The 14788-nt window shown below is 49.1% G+C and overlaps 1 protein-coding gene and 1 long non-coding RNA gene across 3 annotated transcripts in view; one reads left to right on the top strand and one right to left on the bottom strand.

The window, feature by feature from the left end:
• The window catches only part of ASIC2 (acid sensing ion channel subunit 2), a 1112670-nt gene that overhangs the window by 612976 nt on the left and 484906 nt on the right, over positions 1-14788 (top strand). The gene's annotated exons all lie outside the window — the stretch shown is intronic.
• The window catches only part of LOC129470000 (uncharacterized), an 81320-nt gene that overhangs the window by 60769 nt on the left and 5763 nt on the right, over positions 1-14788 (bottom strand). Inside the window, exon 2 of the long non-coding RNA XR_010118023.1 lies at positions 11560-11767. This is a non-coding gene — a long non-coding RNA (uncharacterized lncRNA). The remainder of the gene's footprint in view (positions 1-11559; positions 11768-14788) is intronic.

The raw sequence follows: 14788 nt of genomic DNA, 5'->3' as shown, positions 1-14788 counted from the left end.
TTGATAACTGTGACATATACATATCATTAGTCCCATTTTACATACAGCGAAACTGAGTTTCAAGGAAGTTGAGTAATGTGCCTCAATGCTGGAGTCCAAATAAAACCCCAAACAATCTGTTGTCTAAACTATTGCTTCTCAAACTTGGAGGTGAATGAGAATGAGCTAGGGATCTTGCAGATTCTGCTTGAGTAGTTCTGGGGTGGTGTCTGACATTCTGCAGTTCTGACAAGCTTCCAGCTGATGTTGATGCTGATGCCACTGGCCCAGAGAGCACACGTGAAGAAATGCACTCTGTACCATCCTTGGTGGTTCTCAGCCCCAGGTGCACCACAGAATCAGCCAGAGAGCTCTTAAAATACATCAGTGTTTGGTTCCTACTCCCTGGAGATTCTGATTGGATTGGAGTGAAGTGGGGCTTGGGCATCACTGTATTTTAAAAGCTCCCCTACAGGGAAGTCAGGGTTGAAAATAATTGCTATACTTCTAACTGTCGTTTTTAAAGCTAATCTTAAAAATTTAGTCCAAACCCAAGATGTCCCCAAAGTTCACTCGCCTTGTGGGAGCCCCCAGCCAGTTGGATTCAGCCTTGGAAGCTGACTCATTTGGCCAAACTCTCTATTATTCTTTCCTCCTGAAGTGTCCTGGAGTTTCCTGGCCACTCGGCTCTCTTACTGCCTCCAATATTGTAATCCCATTGAATCGGAGCCTGCCTCTGTCTTCTTTTCCTCACCATTCCCTGAGCAGCAGGCAGAAAGGCACAAGAGACATCCCTAGGGCTATTGATGCCCAGGGAATTCACAAGGTGGCTATTTCTTTCTTAATTAAGACCTTCGTGACGAGTTGCTGGTATCGGACAAATTAATCAGCTCTCTGAAGGCACAGGGGAAAAGCAGCAGCAAATAGGGTGATTCATGCAATGGTTTCTAATAGTAAAAGGGGCTGCAACTTGGCTAGATGTAGATGGAAGGGAGGCCTGAACAGAGCAGCATGGCTAGCATTGCCTTGTTTTTTGCTTTTTTCTTCTCTTTTTGAGTTGGATGCGGGATGATATATTCTAAAGGCCACCTTTACCCAAGCATTATTCTCCCTGCCAGCCAATCCCCCTCACCAGCCGCCATTATCTGTCATCAGAGACAAGACAACAGAAGATAATAGGAGCTTCCAATTCATGCTGCTTCTTTCTTCCATTCTCTGGGGAAATTATGTCGAACATTTTTTTCATTGACTTATTTATTATAAGTGTAGAAAATGAATTGCTTAAAGGTTTGTGGTGGGGCAGCCCAGTTGCTATCAGGGTTGCTGGTGCTCTGGCTGGAGGGAGAGTTCCAGAGGTCTGGTGGGGTGTTAATTAAATGGATTGGTCTCCCTTTTTCCCCACAGGAAGCCCATGTGATGGCCCCAAGCTTTGTCTTGATTTAAAACAGAAGCAGTACTGCAAGTCCACTGGCTCCCTGCCTCACCTGTCCTATAGGATCACAGCTGGAAACCACACACACACACACACACACACACACACCACATACACGGGTCGGCCAGGCCCAGGTTCCAATCCTCCCTGCCACCTCCTACGAGGGCGTGGTAATGACACTCACTGGCCCTGACACCTTCTCACCTTGGATGCATTGCTTAACTGTTTGAGCATCACTTCCTTTTGGGGTTACCAAGGCATTGGGTCAAATGAACATCTGCAATACAGTAGGGCCTCCATGCAGCTCCGTCTTCTTCCTCCTCTTCCTACAGAAAATGTCAAAGCCAAAAGTGGCCTTAAAGATCACCTAATCCAGTTCTACCCTCTGTCCAATGGGAGTCAGAGGCCTGGATTGGGACAGTGATTTGCTCCAGGTCTGTCAGTGAGAAAGTGGCAGAACCAGGCTCCATGACCCCCTATCCAGTTCTTTCCCCCTCAGCACAAAGCCTCTCTGTACCCTGATTAACAGATGTACTTCATTTTAGGCACATGTCCCTAAAATGAGTGTGTAAATGCAACACTGGTAAGCCCACAGATACCACGCATGTGTCAGGGGGTTCTCTTTAAAGGGATATTCCTGATATTCCCATTGTTCATGATGACCCTCTTCGTCAGAGTTTTGTTGTTTTTGATTCAGTTTTTCCAAGTATGATTTCCATAAAGTGGGACACACAACACCCCACTCCTGGTCATTTTTCACCCACTGGAGCACTCTCCTCTGCCACCCTGGCTGTACCTCTCAGTCCAGAGTTGATTAGGCTTCTAGCAAGGCAACTACTCCAGAGTTGGTTTCTGGTAAGAGTCACTTGGTTTCAGCTACTTCTGAGAGTCCAGTTTGGAACATAAAGGCTTTAGCTGTTCCTTGGTTTTTGAGTGGGTTTAGGGCCCTGATTCTGGCTTTCCTTGAAGAATCAGGTAAGAAATTCTCTTTCCTTAGATCTGCCCACTGGACAGTGGACCCTACTGTCCATCACCTCCTCCTTGGCACACACATCTGCAGAAGAACAGTATTTCTCCTTCCTTCCTGCACCAGGCATCCACCTGCATTCTCTATTGTTAGATCATAGAAGGAAGTAGGCACACAGGGCGCCCAGCCCTCCTGCACAGGTAGCAGATGGGGCTTCCGACCAGAAACATCCTGAGCCAGCCCAGCATCACCCCCGAAATATAAAATGACTAGCTGGAAAATAGAGATAATCTGTCTCAATTATGTGCAAGTTCAGCAAATTAAGGCCCAGCATGAGGAATCTGCCTGTGTTTTGATTAGGGAACAGATGCATTCAACCATGAGGAATTCTTATAAAAGCTTCCCACATGGACATCAGATTTGACCTTCCCAGGAGACACAATCACAGAACTGTTTACAGTGGGGAATCTGGGGTTTTCTGGGGAGGGGAGGAGAAGGAGTGGGCAGCCCAGGTCTGGTTGATGGACTTTCCATCTCTCAGACGCTAGGCAACCAGGATCTCAGCCTGCCCAGAGTACCACCAATGCCCACCCCTTTGCTGCCCTCATCAGGCCCTTATACAGCCAGGGCCAACCTGGCCCTGATGATGGACAATCCAGCACTCATTCTTACTGGGTGCCTACTCTGTGTTGGGCACAGGTTTGAGCTAGAATGTATAAGAGAAACAAGTGGAGAGAAAGCCCCAAAGAAAAAGCAGAAGAGCCTGGATCTGTCAGACTCAGCTCCAGGGGACATGCTGGGAGATTGGGGGTGGACTCCTGGAGCCAGAAAGAATAGTCCTCCTTCCAAAGCAATAGAGGAGAAGGAGTCCTAGGGTGGCTTGATCAGAGTGAGGGAGACATGACTAGTAAGAATTAACCCCATCAGGATCATCAGGATGAATGACGTCCCCAGCACCTGACTGCTTGGGGTTTCATCCTCTGCTGCCCTGTAGGAAGAAAGAAAAGCATCTGAGAGATCTCACTTAATGGGAATTCTAAGACAGGATGTTGCTCCAGAAAAGGCTGGTTGGGTAACCTCCACTTTCAAATCTACTATTTTTGCTGGATATGTGCAGTCCCTGACACATAAAACAGAGACTTAGTTCCTGTCATCTTAGGGCTCACAGTTTACTTGGGGCTGAATTCCTCACACTTTTTTGGTCACCATATTATTCTAGGTGAAGGCTCACAGAATCAGAATCTTCAGGAAGAGACTAGAGATTTGTATGTGTGAAGTGCAGGAAATTTTGACCTAAGACAAGAAGATACCCATGAGTGGAAAGATAACTTACAACCTAAAGCAGAACAGGCAGTAAATGCTGTAATAGCTCAGTCAGAAGTGACCACTGATGACTAATGGGGTCTGGGAAAGCTTCCTGGAGGAGGTGAGTCTTGAGCTGGGCTCCAAAGGATGGATAGGAGTCATAGGCCACCATCAGCCACCACCCATGTTGATACCACAATTCAAGTTCAGTAAGAAAAGCAAAGCTGCTAAGATACATAAATAATAAGGGATTTGTTACAGAGACTTGATCTTCTGCTATTGTGGGAGCTGGTCAGTCTATCTAGGTAAGGCAGAGGTATTTGCATTTGATGCTGGATCTCCATGTCTGCAAGGCAGGAGGTAGGGAGGGGAAGATGGAGATAAAGTGAGGGATAACAAGGATAAGCCAGAATCTGTGAGCCCGAGCTGGAATTACACGAGGTTGGACTAAGACCCCTGTCAGTTTTATTGCTCTGACCTTGATGGCGAGGGTTTCCTGCAGAAGACAGGGTCCTTCATCACAGAACAAAGCTCACTCATTTGGCCAGGAGGCAGAGAAACTGTAGATATTTCCAAGGGGTGGTGGAGCGGTAGCCTCACACAAACAGCCAGCAGCTAAGTGACAAGATATGTGAGCTACAAAGGGGCTGCTTCACTCTGCCCTCCACACCTCCCACATGACTCTCTCGTGTCCGCCCTACTCAGAAAGACCTGGTGGCAGGGAATGCTAGGAAGTGTTGCACAGTCTAGCCGCGTAGGCACACAACTCAGCCAGCAAGCCCTCCTGTTCCATGCACATGACTGAGGCCGACTACAGGACTCAGTGAGGGGAAGGCAGCCCAAGTAGAGGGAATGTCACAAATAAGAGTACAGAGAGAGGAATGACACAGGTATCGGTGACGGGGGAACAGAAGAGACTGGGGTTCATATTGTAGGTATAACGAAGATAGACTTTGAGGGTCACAAGGACCTTTGGCCTTTCCTGTGCCCTGGAATCACATTCCCAGGGGAGCTGCTGGGCTCCCTAGGCACTGTCTACACTCTCAGCTGGACTCACTTATGACTGAGTTAAATGCATCTGGGAGGAAGCCCAGCGCTGTAGTGTGCACCTGTAGTCTACTACTTGGGAGGCTGAGGCAGGAGGATCACTTGAGGACAAGAGTTCAAGGCCAGTCTGCGCAATATAATGAGACCCTGTCTCTACATAAACAAACAAATAAATAACATTTGGGAGGCAGGTGAGTGGATGGAGGTGGAGGGAATCAAACTGGTGACCTCATTCTTGTGAGCAGCAGCATGACCCAACTCAGCTAAGCTGCCACACCAAGCCAGCACCTCCCCACCATCCTTCTTGTTAGCCATATGTATATACAACCTAACAAGCTGTGACACCCCCTCCTAGTGCACACCTCCTAATGAGTCTACACTTCACCCAGAACATACAGAAACAATACTGGTAAAAGACCACCTTTCTTGTTTTATATAAATTCTCATCTCTATCATGCCTGTATGGGGAGAACTCATTCTGTCATCTCCAATCAAACCAAGCTTCCACTTCTGGTTCACAATTTGCTGGCTGTGCAATCTTGGGCAAGTCAGCCAATCTCTCAGAGGCTTTGTTTCCTCCTCTGTGAAATGGGAATAATAGTACTCACCCTGACGATGTACTGGGAAGGCTAAAATGGGGATTCTATGCAGAGTGTCTCTATATAAGGAACCCAACAACAGTATATCAGCACATTCTGATTAGAGGGCAAAGATTTTGGAGGCAGGGATTAGCAAGAACTGGGCAGAATCTCAGAGGCTGAGCCTGGGGATCGTGAGAGAAACTCCTGAGCCCAGCCAGACTAGGACACCAGCATTGGCCCAGGGGCATGCTGAGTTGCTCCTGAAAGTGAAAGATGCCTGCTCAAAGCTGAGAGGAGCAGGAGAAGGTTGAGGCTGACCCCTGAGTGTATGACTGACAGAGACAAGAAGGCGCAGGGGTCATCCGAAGAGTTGATTTAGAGAAAGAAAGATTGATCAATTTCCTGAGGCTATACTACGGATGAGAACTGCATGGAGACAGCACTTACATCATGAGAGCGGGAACTTCCCCTCCGTCCCAGCTGTTCTGAGATTGCAGCCCAGTGAAGGGTGAGCTTCCCCTCCCTGGAGCTACATTAGCCGTGAGTAGATGACTAGTTGGCAGAGTGAGCACAGAGGGCCTTTCCAAGCACAGAGACAGAGCACAGAACTGGGTGTCTTCGAGATTATTTATAACAACGGGAAAGTGTCATTCTCTGAGTCAGTGTTCACATGGGAAGGGAACCTGCCAGAAGCCAAGCCCTGTGCTAGGAGCCAGGAATACATCATGCTACTTAAACCTCTAAGCAACCCTCTGCAGAAGGTTTTATGATCCTAGCCGGGCATGGTGGTTCACGCCTGTAATGCTAGTACTTTGGGAGTCCCGGTGGTTGGATCACTTGAGGCCAGGAGTTCGAGACTAGCCTGGGCAACATGGTGAAACCCCATCACTACTACAAATACAAAACAATCAGCTGGATGTGGTGGTAGGTGCCTGTAATTCCAGCTACTCGGGAGGCTGAGGCACGAGAATTGCTTAAATCTGGGAGTAGGAGGTTGCAGTGAGCCCAGATGGTGTCACTGCACTCCAGCCTGGGCAACAGAGTGAGACTCCGTCTCAAAAAATAAATACATAAAAAATAAAGATGGCTTTGTAATCCTCGCTTTAGAAATCAAGAAACAAAGTTTCAGAGAGACCGAGTACTTTACCAAGATGACAAAGACTGTGAGTCCATTGCTGGAATTTGACCTCAGAGCTAGAGTCCTTCATCACAGAACGAAGAGAAAAGAGAAGGATCTTTTCCTTAAGAGAAAAGAGAAGAATCTGCAAAAAGAAGATTGAGGCCCAGCTCAGAAGATGAGTGTCCTGACACTTCTTGTTACCCACTTGCTGTGTAGATCACTTTCCTTCCTGCAACCTGGCTTGATTGTGCACTGATCTCTCTTGGGCTTGCGGTGGGTGGGGTAGGGGGAGCCAGGGGTTGCCCTGGCCTTTGTTCTGAGCAGCCCCAGGACTGCACGGTGCAGAGCGGCAGGCAGTTTTCAGGGATACTGCAACGCCACATGGCTTCAGTGTCTGTGTCTGCACCAGAGGTGGCACTCTCGTGTGCCCGTTCTTGTGGGAATTCATGGCACCACAAATAAAAGTAACACTTGGATTTTCAAAACACTTGGATTTTCAAAGCTATAATCTAGGGCAAACAAGAATTCTTACTCCACAGATGAGAAAACTGAAAATCTCAATGAAAGAAACTGATAGTCACTGAGTCCTGCGAGGGACTCTTTACTGCGTCCTCTCACTTAACACCCAAGGCAATTCTGGGAGATGGGAATTATTGTTCCTATTTCACAGATGAGGAAACAGAGGGTCAGAGAAGTTTCGTGAGTTGCTCAAAGTCAAAGAACTAGAAAGGGGCAGGATTCCAACCGTGGTCAGAATTACTGCAAGCTGCTGCCCCTACAAAGACACCTCAGGGCCCCCCACAGGTGGGCCTCAGCCCACAGCAGGAGCCGGTGGGCCTTCAGGTCACTCCTGCAGGGTAAGACTCAGTTTCTCCGAGGAGTCCTAATGCTCTGCAAATGCAGGCCTTCAGAAACGGGGGAAATAATTCATTGACCCTTTAAGATTCGGTATCATATTAGCAGGAGCTAGAATGGGGAGCAGGTAGGACTGGAGGTTTGGGGGGCTGGTGGGAAGCCCAAGAAGGGGTCCTGAGCAGAGGGCACAAGGCCTCCTGGCAGGGACAGCAATGACAGGAAGGAGTGGGGGGACTTGGAGAGAGGTGCCATGGGTCAGAATTTTGCCATCCCTGACCCTTCCTGAAAAGGTGCTCCTCTATGCAGCCCCGGAACCCATCCAGCCAGCTGGCTTTGCTCAGCCATCCCACAGGCCAGGAAGCGGCAGCCCAGCAGAGGGCCCCCTAGCCCTGGCTGAACCACACTGCCCGCAGTTGCCAGAGGGCCTCCCTGTCCGCCCAGGTGCCGGGTGATGGGAGAAGGGGCCTGCCTGCCATGCACACCTAGAGGAACAGCCTGGGTCCCCTCTTGTCAGGTGTCTTCAGAGGCCCCACATCAGGGCTCTGAGGAGCGGGGATGAGGTTTTGCGAGGTATGGCCTTTGAGGGTAGATGATGACCGTGGGGCAGGAATGCTGGGCTCCAGTCCTAGCAGTGCCATCAGGTTACGTGACTTGAGCAATTCCTTCCCCTCCCAGAACTCAAATCCACCCGCACTGTAGACTAGAAGATTCTCAATAGTCCCTCCAGCTCTGCCAGTCGGATCCAACATCTTCCTTGCCCGTCTCTGCCAGCCTCTTAGCAGGCTCTCACGGGACCCCTGCTGGGCTGTGCACCCTGACGTGCATACCCACTGGGAGAAGCTGACTCCTTGGTCGTGTGGCTACTTCTGTCTCCAGGACTTTGGGGGCCTTGGCCACATCAGAACTGGGCCATCCCTGTCCTACAGTCACCATGGCTACTGTACCTCTTGTGTCCTTGTGTGCCACACTCAGAGTGAATAACTGTCAGCAAGGCTGGCCCCAAGTGGCAGGTGGATTATCCAGGGGCCTTCTTTACCTCCCACCTCCCCATGCAGAGCCAAATAATTCATTCAATTCCAGCTGATTTGCATCCTTCAAAAGATATCTCTTGGCCGACTACAGTGTTGAGCCCCTGCTCACCCAGCTCCAGAGGCCTTTATTTGCTGCTTCTCCCCCAAGAAGCAAAGTGCTGTGTGGACCCAGCCCAGCCTGAGTCCCAAGTCCCGAGACTCAATCTGCCAGTTCGCCATGAGACTGCGTTGAGGTTATTGAACTTTGTCTGTAGAATTCCTGCCTGCCTGTTATGAAATAATAATAATTATTATTATTCAGACTCCTGGCTGCCATAAGCCAGCAATGCCAACATCAGCACCTTCTCTTCAAAGTTTTTGCTTTTCCAAATTAGTCCAACATGATTCCAGCACCCACACACCCAGACAGGTGAGGCAAGCATCCTCTAGCCTGCTGGTTCCACAGGCTTAACCCCAGGGCCTGAATGTCAATTTCAAAATACCCTTTGTCATTTCCCCCTGGGGAAGAGGCAGATTCCCAGAAACAGAACTCCCTGCTATCTCAGAACTCCAAAACAGGAACACAGGTGAGGCCCAGGGATACATTTGCTGTGAAGCAAATAAAGTTTTAAGCTTTGAGGCCGCTCACTTGCTCCTCCACGCTTCATAGCCCTGAGAGGGGCCCTGTCCGTGGACGAGGGGGATCAGCCAGACTGTGGACTCACTGCCGCCCTCTCGTGGTCTCTCTCCAAACTGTCCCTCCTGGGGCTCCTTGTGTGCTGAACATTGCTGGGCACCAAATTAATACGACTGTACTGGACTGGGTGATTAATCCCAGGTGGCCATTCACCAAACTATCCTTCCAGCTCCTCGTGTGCTGGACATAGTTAGGCATACTAATTAATACAACCTCCCAGTTAAACACTGTACCAGGTATCCCTCTGAGTAAATGCTAGAGCATGGTGTAGCTGTGACTCAAACACTGGCCAAACAGAGTATGTTCTGCAGGTGCAGACACAAGAATGAACTCGCGAGTGATTTTCATGCTTCCCCACTGACCCTGTCTTTCTGTCCCATATCCTTGTTCATTCTTTTCTGCTTGGACAGTGTTTCTTTAAGTAGAACAGCTATACTTCTGATCACAACAGGATTATTACCCTGTGACTACAATGCATTTATTAATGACCCTCCCCCAAATCTAACAGCCAAAGAGTACCCTGGGGAGAGGCCACAATAAGCTAGAATTCTCATTGCAAAGATACCCTCAGCTCATAATCAGCTCTTGGGTGGTAGGAATAGCAAGGAATGGCAATAATTAATACATGAATGTTTAACAGCATTTGTTTCTCCGATTCCTGGGCTGTACTGAAGAGTCATAAAAATTGTTTTCACTCTGAAGCATAAAAAATGTTCTGAAATCACCTGGTGCATTCACAGATGTGCCGATTAACTGTGGCCTGGAATGTCACAATGACCATGACCCAGGCTTTGCTCTTGGGCAGTTGAAGTTCCTGGCTCACTCTCGGTTACAACAACCTGAGCGGGTGGCCTGAAGTGAGGTCAAGTTTGACAGACTGTCTAGCACTGCCTGGGCACAGAGATTATTCCCACTCTCCTTAAAGAGACCTTCCTTAAGGAGGCCTCCTCCTCCCTAAGGAGGCCTCCTCCTCCCTAAGGAAAGTGCTAAATCCAGTCCTTTCCAAGCCCAGTGGTGGTGATTAAGCTGCCTACCTGCTCAAAATGCAGCAGTTTTTCCATGGCAGTGAGCCGAGACCCACTTGTGCGCTGATTAACATGGAGTCTCCTGGGCTCTACCCAGAGAGTCTGATCCCATGAACCTGGTAAGTGGCATAGAAATCCGGATTTGAATAAAGCATCCCAGATAGTTCAGGTGCATGTGTCTGCAGAGACTATGTAGAGAAATATGGGGGTCATAGCTCATCAAATGTCAGAGCTCAAAAGCTGCTCCATAAGCCCAAGAGGCCAACTGTGTTTAACGGGGTGCTCAGTGGAAAAAGAGGAAAGGAGAAGGGTAACAAGCTGGGCGGCTTCCAGCATTCCTCCCTCACTTCCACCAGAGCCGCTCTGCTTCTATTTGTATAGCAGAAGGGCCAAGAGCAAGGCCTTATGGCCTCTCTCCATGAGTTCAAGTCACTTACAAGCTGTGTGACCTTGGGTAAGCTACTTCACCTCTCTGTGCTGTGGCTGCCTCCTCTGTAAAATGGCATGATGATTAAAAAGAGTAGTTATCGGCCGGGCGCAATGGCTCACGCCTGTAATCCCAGCACTTTGGGAGGCCAAGGCGGGTGGATCACGAGGTCAGGAGATCGAGACCACGGTGAAACTCCGTCTCTACTAAAAATACAAAAAATTAGCTAGGCACGGTGGCGGGCACCTGTAGTCCCAGCTACTCGAGAGGCTGAGGCAGGAGAATGGCATGAACCCGGAAGGCAGAGCTTGCAGTGAGCCGAGATCATGCCACTGTACTCCAGCCTGGGTGACAGAGCGAGACTCCATCTCAAAAAAAAAAAAAGAAACAGTAGTTATCTCACAGGGCCACTGTGGGATTAAATCAGTTAACGTATCCAAAGCATTTAAGAACAGCTTTAGGAACACACTAAGCATTTATTCTTGCATATTAGCTTTCATAATATTATCTCATATATTGTAATGAGGCAGTAACATTGTATTCACTTTATTTGTTGTAAGGTGTAATTTGGAAAATGAAGGTGCCACTGTTTTTTAAAAGCCTCATAAGTAATGTATCAGTCCAACCAATTCATTTGATGGACGGGTAAACTGAGGCCCCAGGGAGCGAACAGCTGGTGGAGGCCACATGGCAAATGGAAGCAGGAAAGGAACCACCCAGATCTGATGGAGCTTAGTGCTCGTGGCGCCCCCGCCCACTGCACCTGCCGCCTCCCTCAGGGAGTCAGCTCCACCTGATGATAAGGTTGGCCTTGCCCTCTGCCACATCACGCAGAGGCTGGGACTCCACCAACCTGAGCCTTTTTCAGAGCCCACGTGGGCAGCATTTCTCAGTCTCTCCTTCGCCCGCACTTCCATTGGCTTCAAACACCATGGCTGTGAAAAATAAGCTCACATCCTGGAGGTATTTGTTTCTAGAGCTTACTCTTAGGTTTCAATTTCCAAATTTCTACAGAGTTCAGGCATTATTAAGGAGCTCAGGACTGATAGCCAAGAGGACATTTTCTATTAGCCCTTCTCCAAAAAAATCAAAAAGAGGCCAGGATGACACTCACCTCTTGCACTGTTCCTGCACATCAGAGGGGCAAACAGATATTTGTGTTCAAGAGGATGATGACCAGAGGCTGGGATCAGGACCGGGTGCCCTCTCTGGACTTCCAGGCTGGCTCCCAGCATGCAGCCTGCGGTAGTCACACTCCAACACCTGGTTCTTCCTCCTTGTGTAGTTCCCACCCACGTTGCAACAGGCTTGGTCTAGGCGACCTATGAAGGAAGTGATTATTATGTATTTTATTTTTTTTATTATACTTTAAGTTTTAGGGTACATGTGCACAACGTGCAGGTTTGTTACATATGTATACATGTGCCATGTTGGTGTGCTGCACCCATTAACTAGTCATTTAACATTAGGTATATCTCCTAATGCTATCCCTCCCCCCTCCCCCCCACCCCACAACAGGCCCCGGTGTGTGATGTTCCCCTTCCTGTATTATGCATTTTAAAAGATCGTGGCCTCTGGCTTGGGTGCTCTCTCACTTGCATGCATTGACCCTCAGAGTATAGATTCTCCAACCCCAGTTAAGTCTTCAAATACTGCAGCCCCCTGCTGGCATCTTGACTACAACCTCACAAGAGACCTCCGCTAGAATCACTCCACTAAGCTACTCCCAACTCCTGACCCACAGAAACCATTTGTTATAAATTGCTAAGGTGTGGGGTAATTTAATACACAGCAAAAGGCCAGATGCCATGGCTGAGGCCTGTAATCCCAGCACTTGGGGAGGCCGAGGTGAGTCAATCACTTGAGGTCAGGAGTTTGAGACCAGCCTGGCCAACATGGTGAAACTCCATCTCTACTAAAAATATAAAAATTAGCCAGGCGTGGTGGTGCATGCCTGTAATCCCAGCTACGCAGGAGGCTGAGGCAGGAGAATCACTTGAACCTGGGAGACAGAGGTGGCAGTGAGCTGAGATCACGCCACTGCACTCCAGCCTGGGCAACAGAGCGAGACTCTGTCTCAAAATATAATAATAATAATAATAATACGCAGCGAAAGGTATAACTAAGATAGAGGTTATGAGGGTTTGAGAACCATTTCCCAAAGCAAAGAAACAATGTCTAGAAGAAAAGAGAGGCTTCATTAACTACCAGGGAGCCTGAAAAGAAGGGATAAGATGTCCTCAGACCCAAGTGGCACCGATACATTCTGATGTGTGAGGGTTTTGACAAAGGAGCCAGAGATGAAAATCTGAATCCTGCCCTAGGGCAGTCCATTGTCTGTTGAAAAAGACAGACAGTAAACAGGAAATCAGACCCAGTGCAGTAAGAGCACAACACCTAGCCCAGGCATGGGAGGGAGGAGGGTGGTCAGGCGAAGTGTCCCAGAGGCAGGGACTCCTGATCCATTTACATGCACTGAGTACTAAGCCAGGCACCTCCAAGGAGACAAAATAGATAAAGCCAAATCCCTGATGCCAGGGAGCTCACATCAGTTCCCAACACCAGTTGTTCCATCGTACCCAACACCAGTTGCACACTAGACTTACCTGGAAGTGTTAATAGCACTAATAAAGTTCCCAATGTCCAGGGTCCACTCCAGACCAATGAAATCAAAGCTTCTGCCTGAATATTGGCATTTTCAAAAGTCTTTCTAGGAGAATCTAATGTGTAGTTAGGTTGAGTGCCATTACTGTAACTGAAGGAGCAACAACAGCATCACCACCCCTCCTCCATACACACACACACACACACACACTCACACACACACTCATACACACATTCAAACTCTCACACACAAACACACACACACATACACATACTCATACGCTGTGATTAATAACTTTGGTAATTTCTACATGAGTGATGCAAACTGCACGTTCTGGGTGTGTGTGAAGAAGGAAGGCACCGTGGGAGTGGTGGTGGCCTCAGGAGTATCTTTCAGCACAGCTCTGCAGTTCTGGGCTCCACCCAGCTGGACACCGCGCTCTGCATTCTTGTTTTGTTTTGTTTTGGAGACAGAATCTTGCTCTGTCGCCCAGGCTGGAGCGCAGTGGCAGGATCTTGGCTCACTGCAGCCTCAACCTCTCCAACTCAAGCTACCCTCCTACTTCAGCCACCCCCCGCCCCAAGTAGCTGGGACTACAGGCGCACACCACCACGCCCAGCTAATTTTTGTATTTTTTTTAGAGACCAGGTTTTGCCATGTTGCCCAGGCTGGTCTCAAACTTCTGAGGTCAAGCAATCCATCCACCTCAGCCTCCCAAAGCGCCAGGATTACAGGCGTGAGCCACCACACCTGGCCTCTGCATTCTTCAGAACAGGGCGGAGGTCAGGACAGGAATAGCAAGCCAACTCCAAGAGTGGGCGTCTGGAACTATTGAAGCCTCAGGATTCGTCCTAGGAACCACGGGCAGGGCTAAGCTTGCAGCTAAGGATCCAGTAGCCCCAGCCATGGGGGGAGGAAGCAGAAGCCATGGGTCAGACAAGGCCTGGAAGAGGATGAGTGGCCTTAAAAGTAAATAGAAGGGAGGAGAGAGGCACTCAGAGGCACTGGACACTCTGCTAACACTTCACATTCTGTGTCTTGAGTTATTCCTACTAGAACACGTGGGTATTCTCACCTCCATTTTACAGAGGAGAAAACAGGGCTGAAAGGGGTTCACCCCATGGGCCTGAAATACCCATAGGCCATGGAGTGAGTTTGGTGCCAGAGCTGTGCTGAATAAACCAGACTGTGAATGCCCATGGCTGCCTCAGGGTCTACTTCTGATTCCCCCCTGAGGGCCCTAGAGGAAGATCCAAAGCCAGCCAAGGCTGGTTGGGAGAGACTAGGCAGGGCTGGAGTGTATGGGTATCTCCTGGGAATCTAGAGGGGTTTGGGACAGAATGTGCTCTCCTCCTCCATTCCCTCCCAACCCCAGAGCTTCAGGAACAGCAACGGAGCAATTCCTCTGCCCTGTCTACTTCCCTCCTTGCCCCATCTAGCAAGTGCCAGCTAGGCAGCTATAATTCATGATGGATCCATGCATTCCTTTACTCCTTTATTCACTAAATACTCACTGGCACCTATGACAGGCTGGGCACACATCCGTGGACACAGTACAAAAGAAAGCATGACTTCTCAGGCTGTGGTGCTGAGGGCTGGCACAGGGGTTGGCGGGAGGTGAGAAAGAACATCTGGGAGAAAGGACCGAGGTCCTGTTTCCAGGGGATAACACGGGATGACTCCTCAAGGCCCAGCAGCTTCTCTATGGCCACACAGCCAAGGGGCCGAGAAAGTCGGT

This window comes from Symphalangus syndactylus, chromosome 20 (assembly GCF_028878055.3).
Source record: "Symphalangus syndactylus isolate Jambi chromosome 20, NHGRI_mSymSyn1-v2.1_pri, whole genome shotgun sequence".
Classification (NCBI taxonomy): Eukaryota; Metazoa; Chordata; class Mammalia; order Primates; family Hylobatidae; genus Symphalangus; species Symphalangus syndactylus.
The sequence above is the reverse complement of the archived record's forward strand: the minus strand, read 5'-3'. Positions and strand labels throughout refer to the sequence as shown.